The 13,088-nt window shown below is 31.5% G+C and overlaps 1 long non-coding RNA gene across 2 annotated transcripts; it reads right to left on the bottom strand.

The window, feature by feature from the left end:
* Nucleotides 1-4,823: 4,823 nt before the first annotated feature.
* LOC107803802 (uncharacterized) lies at nucleotides 4,824-5,789 on the bottom strand. 2 transcript variants are annotated; one of them, XR_001652077.2, is made up of 3 exons: nucleotides 5,671-5,789; nucleotides 5,314-5,563; nucleotides 4,824-5,050 (listed from the first exon to the last, which is right to left on the bottom strand). It is a non-coding gene; the product is annotated as an uncharacterized LOC107803802 (long non-coding RNA). The 2 variants fall into 2 exon arrangements; XR_012696932.1 differs by having other exon boundaries at nucleotides 5,314-5,789.
* Between the last annotated feature and the right edge of the window lie 7,299 nt (nucleotides 5,790-13,088).

Below are 13,088 nucleotides of genomic sequence, written 5' to 3' on the forward strand. Positions count from 1 at the left end.
TTTGTTCAATTTTATGTTTAAGCATTTGACAAGAACAACATGAAACTATTATCGGGCAGATCATGGAGTCTTTGCACATCTTGAACCACAGATATTACTTGAGATTATGTTAGAGCTGAAGGAACCAGGGTAGTGTGAGAATAGTTTTCAAGATTAACTGCTGAATAGTATTACCACCTTGTAGATTTATTTTTTTAAGTTTATAACACGTTCCAATACGTGTGTGATTGATTATTTTTTTCATGGGTTCAGTACGCAATTTTTTGTTTCTCTAGATGAAACATGATGGGGAGAGTTGAATTCTCTCCTTGTTCTGATACCCATACAAATTGTGGATAAACTCATTCAAAAATTCAAATTGTTAGAAAGGAGATACTTATTTACTTGTTTGGGTCTGCAACATTTATTATTTCAACTGATCCACGTGATTTTTACACAATTAAACAACTGCATTTATATGATGCTTTGCGTAGAACATTTGTTTATGGAAGATAAAAAGATGAGTTCTGTTACACTGGCGATTAAGTGCGAAGATGACTCCTGATATGACCGATAATAGTTGAAAGATTTCTAAGGTACAGTTTGTGAGTTAGTCCAGTGAATAGTAATTTGGAGCGTGCTTCAAATTCACCTTTCAGAAATTTGTATGATGAATTAGTAATTGTTTTAGTTATTTATTCCTAATGTGTCATTTCACATTTTAAATTCATTTTATCAAGTTTTGTTCCCAATATTGTTTAATTGCACAAGCTTGTTTATATAAAAAAAACTATGGCTAATTATCTAAAAACTATGGCCAATGAACTATGATTTTCAATTTGATAGGAAAATCTTTATTAGGTTGCAAGATATTTTTTTTTTTTTTCGTATCACGATTTGGGTGGATTTCCCTCATCCTGTTTTATCGTAAAAATTGCATTGGTCGCCCCCATTTAACCTATATCCATATTTTTAAAATTATTTAATTTATACCCTAATTTTTACAACTTCAGGCGCCTTCTTCTTCCTGCTACCTGTGCGCTCCTTTCTTTTCTACTCTTTATTCTACTCTTTATTTTTTGTAATTTGTAGTATATTTTACTGCTGATTTGCTTATAGTGACTGCCATTTTTGTTGAAACAATGTTTTAGAACTTCTCTTCATCTATTTTATAATTCATTGTCTGTATTTATTATATTTGCAATGAATTCAAATTGATCCAGGAATGGAATATTAAACAACAAGCTGATTGCGGCTTTATTGATGCAATTCTTACACTAAGCTTTGAAAGTTGAACTATTATGTTGAAGCTTTGAAACTTCAGCTTGTACGACTGTAGGGCAAAAATTTCAGCTTATTTAGTACTAGCTTTTACAAATGAACTAAATAACTTCAGCATCTTCTGCTGAAGTTTTTGAAAAAGCTTTATGACAAAACTAATGAATTCAGGACAAAACTTCAGCTTATTTAGTGCTTATGTTTTTACAAATGAACTAAATAACTTCAGCATCTTCTGCTGAATTTTTTGAAAAAGCTTTATGACAAAACTAACAAATTCAGGACAAAAATTCAGCTTATTTAGTGCTGAAATTTTTACAAATGAACTCAATAACTTCATCATCTTCTGCTTAAGTTTTTGAAAAAGCTTTACGACAAAACTATTGAATGCAGGACAAAATAGAGAACAAAATTTCAGCTAGTAGAATGCTTAAGTTAAGCAATTACAAACAACTTCAGGCCCGTCTACTAGAATGCTGAAGTTTGCGCGAAAAGTGGGTACGCTTGCATTTTTTTTTGTAAAGCAAGTATAAGTTAAAACGTGACCCAAAAAGCGGGTATAGATGCAAATCCCCCCTGTTTAATCTTGGACGCATGATGTCAATTTGTCTTTCCTCTTAGACTCTTGGTAATGGAGAAAAACTTACTTTCTTGAATTGCTTAGTAAAAGGGAACAATGAATTTCTTTCGATGAAACGAGGAAGGTTAAATTCTTACTTAGGAGAAATGTTTTAACGTCATATCAATTTTAAAAGTAAAAATTGTATGGGGTGCCCTATTTGGTCGCCCCCATTTAACCTATACCCATCTTTTTAAAAACTTTTAATTTGTACTCATTTTTAAATAACTTCAGCCCCCTTTCTCCTCCTCCTTCTCTTCCTTCGTTTTCTTCTTCTTCTTTCTTTCTTCGTTCTCATCGTCCAATTCATAATCTTATAGGGAATCGAAGGAATCACCTAGACTTATTCTTTTTACTTTCTCATGTACATAATAATGATGTGAATGCTTGAATTAGTCAAAAAATGAATTAAGTTGACAATGTTGAGCATATACCATGCTATAAATATCACCATTGCTGTTGTCAGTTTCCTCACCAAGAAATCCAAAAGGAAAACAAGCTAGATATGGCTAAATACACAACCTTCGTTGCCCTTCTCTTCTGTCTACTCCTTGTCGCTGCTACTGGTGAGTCAAATTAAGTAGCATATTTTTTTTTAATCAAATTAAAGGATTGAGATGTTCAGGATTGTCCCAAGATACAAAACAAAAACTTCCTTCAATAAAAACTTCAGCTCTAGTGCTGAAGTTCGACAGTTCCAAAACAAAAACTTCAGCTCTAGAGCTAAAGTTCGCCAGTTACAAAAATAAAAACTCACAAACAAAAACTTCAGCTCTAGAGCTGAAGTTCGCTAGTTACAAAACAAAAACTTCAGCTCTAGAGCTGAAGTTCGCCAGTTACAAAACAAAAACTTCAGGCCTGACTACTAGAATGCTGAAGTTTTGCGTGATTGCCTTTGCTACTTCAGCCCTGTATGCTGAAGTTATGCAAAAAAGCGGGTACACTTGCAATTTTTTTTGCAAAGCGAGCACAAGTTAAAACGTGACACAAAAAGCGAATATAGATGCAAATGCCCCATTTTAAAATGATCATAAAAGTTGTTTGATTATTCGTCTCAGTATCATAAAGAAATTTTTTACTCACGCTTACTAATTTAATTTTAGAATATAAATGAATAAAAGACATTATACATGTGTAATGTGTTGCATTAAATTCTTATCACTTCACCATGATCAAGTAATATGTATTTTCAATTTGTAATTTTAAAGTTAAATTACTTGATTTAATATAAAATACCAGATGCTTCCTAGACCAAAATAGTAGAAATAAAAAGTGATTGTTACACAAATAGTCGGCCAAATTCATTATTTACTTTTTTTAGTTGGTATATATAGATTAAAATTTCAACTACCATTTTCACTTGAAATTTTTTCCACCCTATTTTGGAATTTTACAATTTTTATGTCCAAATGCCCACTATACATTGATATTATACAGTTCGATATATATCTATCTATATCTATGTCTATATTATTATAAAAGCATGAATACAATGTCGGTTTACAAAAATAACCTTATACTATTAAACGTAATAACTCACAATAAAAGAACATAATCGGAATTCTTAACATTAATCTTGTAATTAATTTTAGGATATAATACTACACTTTAGGAATCCTACATGAACCAAACGAAAAAAGACAAAACCCCAAATTGGAAGGAACTATTATACATTCAAAGTCATAAAACTACGGTAGGTTTATGGCTTTATATTGGACACCCAACAAGGATTTAAAGAGAAAAACTTCAAACTTAAACAGATATAGCAAGAGAGTTCTTCTGGTATGATCTTTTAAGCAACTAAAAGTAAAAAGTAACAAATAGAAAAAAGGATATAATATGTCATATATCCATGCATAGAGAATATAAAACTTATTTAAAAGTTAAAGCACAAAAGACAGATGCTGTCCCTTTTATTTTTTATATTTTTTTCTTTTTAATTAATATCTTAATTTGGTCTATTCTAAATTTTAAGTTGCAACTGGTAAGTTATTGTTATGTTTACTACTTTAGCAAATCGGTGTAATATTTAACAAAAAAAAGAGGAAAAAGAACTCTTCAATAAGGAAGCAATTTTTCGTCAAATAATAAAATATAAATTAAATAAACAAGACAAGTACTCATTAAGAAGGAATAAAAATTTTCAATACAAAAATTTTTAAATACAAAAGAAAATAGCTTTTCAAGAAGTATTATCTAATTTACACTACAACAAATTTGATTATCAATGACGAACTATTTTATCATTTAAAAGTCATATTTCGTCACAAAAAATCTTTTGAGACAAAATAATTCGTCAATTATTTGTCCCAAAAACACCGTCACCAAAAGTATACAAAGACAATTTGATGGTTCGTCACTAAATCAAGTTATATTAGGGACGAAATTTTTTTTCGTTCCCAAATGCCTAGTATTTGTGACGAACTTGTTCGTCAAAAAAAGTATAAAATATTCGTCGTTAATAGCGTGCTTTTGTCACTAAAAAGATTATCAATGCCGACGAAACTACCTTGTCGCTAACTATTTAGTTTAATTAGTGACAATATTAAATGCCTCTAAATTTATATATATTTCGTAGTTAAATCGACGTTATTTTGTCACTAAAGACTACCTTTTATGTACAAAAGATATTTCGTCCCTAAATATATAAAATAGTGACAGCTTTGCTTTTACAAGAATAATTTACAATTTGTAGTTGAAAACTATTATGTCGTCACTAAAAATAATATTTTTTTACAAAATTATTTAAAATTAAAATAATCATAAAATACAAATTACTAAAAAGATGATTCTCGGACAAATAATATTTTTGTCACTAAAATTTGATGAATATTTGATGACATTAAAATCCGCAGTGCTACTATTTATAAGTAGTATTTACCTAATTTCCCATTAATTCCAGAATTTATCATTTACTAAATGGAAATAACATAGTAAAAATGGAAGGTAACAACAAAAATTTTCACCGACGATCACATAATTAAGAACTAATACCACATTGAGATAATATTCATTACAAACTCCGTAAACTAAAACACCCAAATAAAATAAAATCGATTCAACAACATGAGGTCGAATCAAAATACAAATAATTTTAGTAACTGCTTTCTCAAACACTAATGTAACCACTCGTCTAGTAAAGTTGCTCTTGAATAAATTTACACTTTCATGTACCTGTTGAAGAAAAAAAACAATTTTAGAACATACTTTTTGATGAACAAGATTTAGCCAAAAAATGACATATCATATTTTAATTAGTAAAACAAATAATAGAATGACAAATTAGTACTGGTAGAAAGATGCTTACTCGAAGTTAGACAATAAATATTAATTCTTCTTTGACCGCAAATAACCACAAGAATTAAGAAGAAGAGATATAAAATTAAGAGTACTTAATCTCTCAAAAAATAAAGAATAATAGACAAATTTCTTCATACCTCTACAATAAAATTAAATCAATAAGAACCCACAAATACATACACGTAATATGTCATTTGGAGAAACCCAAATTTTTATTGCCCTACAACTGAAAGAGAAAGAATTTCGTATGAGAGACGCAACAGAAAAAAAAATTGAAGTACAAATAATATTTCTTAACTTAGCTTGAGGATTTGTATCAAAGCAAAGGAGGCATCAGAAGTGGCTTTGCGTTTTAAAATGCCTATCACGCGAATTTGATCTTTTATGCTGTTAAATCAATAAAAGATATTAGAGAAAATTAAGCATTATTGAATAAGAGGATCTATGAAGAAAAAGAAATAAAATATTAATGGAAGCAATATAGTAGATTTAACTGGTGCAATAATTTGATGGAGAAATGAATGTCACAAAGAATTAAGAGAGGAATGGAGGAGAATTGAGAAATGGGAGGCGGCACTACTCAACTAAAAAGAGGGACTTGGGAACACAAAAAAGAAAAGGAGGGAAAATTGCCGCTACTTTTTTCATACAACTTTGAAATGGAATAAAACCGAAAATACCAAAATACAACTTGCCGCTCTTCAATTGTTGTCAATTTATTTTCACTTTAAATTTTTCATGTTACCAAAATACCATAAGATTAATTTTTAGCTGACAAAAAAAACTACTAATAAAAATTTTGTTATGTTTATCAACAGTTAAATCAAATTATTTCCATTTATAATGACCAATAAGATGGTTGTTGATTAAAAAATATCGTCAATTTTATAATTGTTATAGTGAAAATAATTTTTTTTAATTGATTTATTTAATTAAATTAAAGGAATTTTAATTATTTAAAATAATATATTTTATTGCAAATACACCAACTGTTTATTACAGTTATGCTAATTTTGACTTGATTTCATATTTATTATTCATATTTATGCTAGGTTTGGGGCTGCATGTCCAAACCTAGGTAGATAGTGATAAGGGTTTTTTTGTTATATTTGTAAATATTTTTCCTGGAAATAAAAATTAATTACCAAAAAAATCATTTTTGGCGCTTAAAATATTTTTCAACACTTGACACTTGTAATTTAATTATATGAAATAGTGGAGCTAAAAGTATTGAAGAGCAATTCAAGTGAATCTCATTCGTCGAAAAATTACATTGTACAAATATGTTAAAATAATCTCTTTATACGTGTATATATATATAAACTACAACACTAGATCTCCAGCGGATAATACCCTAAAAGAAAGACTGGTGATTCGTCGATAACAAGGTTGAGGCTCCTTTACAAGCTCAAGAAAAGAACAAGAGGAATCCTAGCTTCATAACATAGGAACAAGAGCTACAAGAGCGGGTTACTAGCAAAGGGGGGCTGGACACTAACTGTGCGAGTGGAATGACCCAACTGGACCTAGTCAGCCCGAACCGTTTTGCGGTTCTAGAGGACCCTGAACAAGAAGTGTGTGTGTGTGTGAATTGTCAAATACCCTTGATAGCTTAGTATATTCAATCACTATGCTAGTTTACATTTTTCTAAATCCATTTGTTAAATTTTCTGATTTTGCCACTATTTATAATTGCGTTCTATTAGTTACAATATATATTGTTTTTAATTTAATTTGTGAAATTAATATAAAGAACTTGAAATTTTTTAAGAAAATCTAATTATTTTCAAATACTATCAACAACAACAATAATGTACCCATATTACCACGAGTAAGGTTTAAAGAAGGTGGGGTATATATAGACTTTACATGAATGTCACGACCCGAAATTTCCACCCTCGGGAGTCGTGATGGCGCCTACTAATGTGAGCTAGGCAAGACAATCCTTAACAACTTACTTCATTAACAAATCATTTCTTTTAACGATTATCAGTGATAGCATGAAAACATCGGAATTTAATGAATATACGAAAGACTTAAATTAAAGAAACTGAACAATAATACGGAAATCAACATATGCCTCTACCCAAGAACTGGTGTCACATTACTCACGAACTTCTAAGAGTACTAAATACAACCGTTTGAAAGAAAAATATAAACTGTTTGTCTCGAATACATGAGATAACAGACTGAAATAAAGATAGAGGAGACGCCGAGCCTGCGGACGCTTGCAAGGCTACCTCAGTGTCTCACTGAACTGAAAGCCGGCTCCCGCGCTACTGCTGTTGTCCAAGACCTGGATCTATGCAAAAGAGCACAGAGTGTAGTATCAGCACAACCGACCCCATGTGCTGGTAAGTGTCTGGCCTAACCCCGGCGAGGTAGTGACGAGGCTAGGACCAAACTCCAGTTAAACCTGTGCAGTTATATACTATATGGCGGAAAAGTAAACAGGTAATAAGCAATCAAAGCTGGGAAAGGGGAAACATGCTCTGAAGGTAGCAGATAAAACAGAATATCAAAGAATAGTAAGGAAACTACAATTTAACTTCTAACACGGATAAAGAGAAATAAGGCAACTTTCAGTTTCATCTTGTTGCAGGCGTGCAACCCGATCCCATTTTTCATATCTTGTGGTAGGCGTACCACCCGCTCCCATTTCAGTATATCTTGTGGTAGGCGTACCACCCGCTCCCATTTCAGTATATCTTGTGGTAGGCGTATCACACCCGCTCCCATTTCATCATATCTCGTGGTAGGCGTACCACCCGCTCCCATTTCATTATATCTCGTGGTAGGCGTACCACCCGCTCCCATTTCATTATATCTTGTGGTAGGCATACCACCCGCTCCCTTTTACATTTCATCACACAATCACAAGAAATCCTGGCAAGGGAACATAAATAATATAATAAATTCACGACAAGGGAACACACCAATATTATAATTTTCCAGGCAAGGGAACAACAATATTGAATTAGTCATCCCAACAAGGGAGAATCAACTATAACCAATCTCAACTCAACTTGTACTCAGTTCAATTTTTGAAAATACTCAGTCATCGAAGATCATTAAGTAAAGCACCCAAGTGTCATTTAAGAACACAACAACTTTCAATTTAAGACTCACGGTCATGACTGACACCAACGTATAGATACTCATCACCATGCCTATACGTCGTACACAACAAGAAGCAAGTAGCAAGTATGACTCAACTCATAATCCCTCAAGCTAGGGTTAGACCAAACACTTACCTTGATGCCTTGATCACCACTCAAGTCTCAACTATAGCTTTACCCCTTGATTCCACCACCAATCCGCTCGAATCTAGTCACAAGTTACTTAATTACATCAATAAGTGCTAAATGAATCAACCCCAATGCATGAAAATGAGTTTTCTAAAGTTTTACCCAAAAGTCAAAAATTACCCCCGGGCCCACGTGGTCGAAACCCGAGGTCCGGACCGAAACCCGATTACCCATTCCTCCACGAATCCAAATTTATAATTTGTTTTGAAATCGGACCTCAAATTGAGGTCCAAATCCCCAATTTTAGAAGAACCTAGGTTCTACCCAAAACACCCAATTTCTCCCATGAAAATCTTTGACTTGAAGTTGAAATCATGTTAAAAGATGTTAAGGAGTGAAGAAAATGAGTTAGAAATCACTTACCAACATTTTGGAGAAGAAAGGTTATTTGAAAAATCGCCTCTCATGTTATTGGGGTTTTGAAAAGTGAAAAATAGCTAAAATTCCCGTTTATTTATACCCCCATCAGACCCCCAGTGCGGACCGCATCAAATGGACTACGGCCGCACAACCTTCACCGCGGACCGCATAAAGGCGACCGCGGCCGCGCTGGCCCCCTCCCTGAAGACCTGCATTTGAGCACCCTATGCGCACCGCACAAAGGCGATTGCGGCCACACAGTTTCCACCGCGGACCGCACAAAGGCAACCGCGGCCGCACTGGCCCCTCCGCGGTCGCACGCGATTTCTCACGGACCGCACTAGAGGGTTCAAAGGCTGTGGCTTCCTGAACCTGCAACACCTGACTTTCTAAGCCTAAGGCATTCCGGAACCTACTCGAAACTCACCCGAGCCCTCGAACTTCCAACCCAAGTATACATACAACCTCAAAAATATCCTACGGACATATTCGTGTAATAAAATTACCAAAATAACATCACGAGCATCGAATTAAACCTCGAGATCACTGAAATTTCTCAAAACTCTTTTAAACATTAAATTTCTCAATTAAGATCCAGATCGCGTCAAACGATGTCCGTTTTTAACCAAATTTCACAGGAATGACTCAAGTCATATATAAGACCTGTATCGGGCACCGGAATCAAAATACAAGCCCGATACCATTGCTTTCTAATCAGTTTTCATTTCAAATTTCCTTAATCAATTTCTGAAAATAATTTCACGTAAAAATTTATTTCTCGGGCTTGGGACCTCGAAATTCGATTTCGGGCATATGCCCAAGTCCCATATTTTTCTACGGACCCTCTGGGACCGTTGAATCACGAATCCGGGTCCGTTTACCCAAAATATTGACCGAAGTCAAGATTATTCCTTTTAACATCAAAACTTAGCATTTTTTTTCCACAGAGTTTTATATGTAAGCTTTCCGGCTACGCGCCCGAATTGCGCACGCAATTCGGGGCGACTCTAATGAGATTTTCAAGGCCTCGTAGACAAAAAAATCAACTGAAAGTAAGTGATGACCCTTTGGGTCGTCACATTGAAGTAGAGAGACTATTTCCATTATCACCATATAAGGAAATTAAAGTTTATAAATTTACTAAAAAATCAAATAATAAATACAAGGAAAAATGAGGCTTTTAAAAAATTGATTGTAAGTACAACTTTATCCAGCATAGAATGTATTTGTGAAAGATTAAAAAAATTAATTATAATTTTGTATTAAAATTTGAGCTTTTATAATAATATTAGCTTTTATGTGCATACATTGTGCGTGTATTATTTTATATTTGAATTAAATAAACTTGACACTTTTTGATAAGGAATTAAATTGCGTTCGAAGTTTTTTAAACACCCTCAAAATTCTATATATAAATAAATAAAAGAAACATTCTTAAAATAAACGTAGGTTAAAAAAAATTCAAGAAGGAATTAGATTGTCCCAATTCCTAAAATGTAACAATAACAAAAAAGGAAAATACATTTCCGAGAAGGAATCAGATTACTTTAAAAAATTACAGAGAAAGAACCTTTCAAGGAGCAATCATTTTGTCCTCTAGTCCCAAAAAGACACCTAAACTTAAAAGAGAAAATGAAAGTAATATTGCCTTGAAAGAATTTATATTTTTATATTGTATTAAAAGTACGAAGGTCCTTAGCGAATTATCGTTCACCTTTTTTACCAGCTTTTAAAAATAGAGTTCCCACTAGATAAAATAGTCATATAATTATTTTTTTGATTTTTAAGTATATAAAATCTACTAAGTTTTATTTACCAAATCCTTCCTTATTTGCATTACGTACAAAATTCTAATATTTAGAACTTAAAAATCTATTCAGAATTCACCATTTCAATTAAACACAAAGGTATAATAAACACATAAAATTAGTCATTAACCTAAAAATCTTAACTTTTATGCAAATTACCTTACACATATAAAGAAATTGACGATGGAATAATCATTAAAAGATAATGAATACTTATGTATGCATACTTATATAATTAAATAAAGAAACATATATAAATATTATAGCTATATATGTATTATATAAATATTATAGCTATATGTGTATATAGGAGTACTGAAATAAAAATACGCTCATATACAAATTAAAAATAGGGAAATATTGCATATATATAAGAAAATATCAGATTACTTTAGGGCAGAGTGTGTTACTTTATTGAGTAATTAAATTATTAAAAATTAGTTAGTATATATATATATATACTAACTAACTTTGTTAGACAATTTATTTGAGTTATACAATTTATTTGAGTTATATATAATTATAAAATAAAAGTTAGCAAAACTTTTTGGACATAATAAATGTTGTTTCCATTAGCTAGCTCAATAAATAAAGATATCATATACCACAAAAGTTTTCAGATGTCTTATTTGTGATTAAAAAAGGACTTATATCAGAATTTGAAAATTAAAAAATCTTTTGGTCTTCTAGAAATTGTGTTGACCCAAAAGGTCATCACTTGTTTTAAAAGTCTATTCTGTGTTTCCAGACCTTAAAAACCTTCTTTTGTCTCATCTCGACTTGCGTGCGCGGTCCGAGCGTATATCTGGAATGCTTTTAGGTGAAAATTTGATAAAAATGCTAATTTTGCCTTTAAAATTGAATTTAAGTTGGCTTCGGTCAATATTTTAGGTAAACAGACCCGGACCCGTGATTTGACGGTCCCGGTGGGTCCGTAGAAAAATATGGGACTTGGGCGTATGCCCAAAATTGAATTCCGAGAATTGAACTTTTGAAGAAAATTGTTTAACTGAAATTATAAGAGTTTTTGGAAATTTAAAGATGTTTGAATTTGATGGTATCGGGCTCGTATCTTGGTTCCGGAGCCCGATACAGGTCTAATATGGTATTTAAGTTGTGCCTGTAAAATTTGGTTAAAAACGGACTTCATATGACGTGAATCGGACCCTCGGTTGTGAAAATTTGAACTTAAGAGGTCTTGAGATTTTTCTAAGATTTCGTGTTAAATTCTTTGTTAAAGATGTTATTTTGGCGATTTGATCGCACGAATAAATCCGTAAGATGTTTTTAATAAAAAATAAAATGAAACATATTAATTAGAAATATAATTTGATGCAATATTGCAGGCATATATTTTAAATTGATATATAATGTGCAATTTTCTAGAATAAAAATTGTGTTCCCTTCTAATCAAACAAACAACAATCATCTTGCAATATTAAAGTTTAGTAAGACAAAATAAAAAGAAAGGTACATTAATTTGAAACTTAAGGCAAATTCACGGCATAAATTGTTTACTAAGAATCAAATTGAATGATTCATGTCCTACTTGAAATTAAATAAACTTGATACTTCCCAACAAGAAATTGAACTGTGCTAGAACGAAAAATACTCCTAAAATTTCTAACATAAGTAAAAAATGGAGTTCTAGTTTCTCAAACTTGATAATTGTCAAAGATTTCAATTTCAATTTCAATTTCAAGTAGTCTTAAAGTAATTATATGTATGTTACACGAACAAAATTTTAGAATTACAGTTATCTACGAAGTGTGATCTTTTAGTTTTTACTAAAAGAAATAATTCGTAGCCAATAATCTCACAATTCAACTACAAAAGTCGTAGAAAATTAAAAATGGTATTTTGTGACAAAAAATTTTTGTGACTAAATTGTATGTTCAATAGCGACAATTAAATAATTGTCACTAATTATTTGCAGTATCAGCGATAAAAATTAAGGTCACAAATAAATATAAAATTTTGTGGCTAAAGTTTACCTTGTTTAGCTACAAATTCTAATTCGTCACTATTGTAATAACATATTTTTTGTGACGAAATTTTTTCGTATCCAAAATTTAATTACTTTTAAGACAAATAATGCTTCGTCATTAATTGGGTACATCATTAGTGACAAAATAATGTGTCTACAAAATATACTTGTCACGAAATATTGTGTTTCGTCACTAAAATTATGTTTCGTCACTAAAAGTATGTGGCTTATGTATTTAAAGACGAAATGTAATTTTTGTCACGAAAAGTAAACTATTAGTGACGAATTTTATGTCGTAGCTAATAATTTCGTAGCTAAATATCAGTTTTGTTGTAGTGAATTAAGAAGGAACAAAATTGTTCTACCAAGAAACACGAAAATATGTAGGTATTTTTTATTTTGTTTAGAGACATAATTATTTAGTTAAAAAACTAAATAAAAGGTTTAGA

The sequence above is a fragment of the Nicotiana tabacum genome, chromosome 11, assembly GCF_000715075.1.
Source record: "Nicotiana tabacum cultivar K326 chromosome 11, ASM71507v2, whole genome shotgun sequence".
Taxonomy (NCBI): domain Eukaryota; kingdom Viridiplantae; phylum Streptophyta; class Magnoliopsida; order Solanales; family Solanaceae; genus Nicotiana; species Nicotiana tabacum.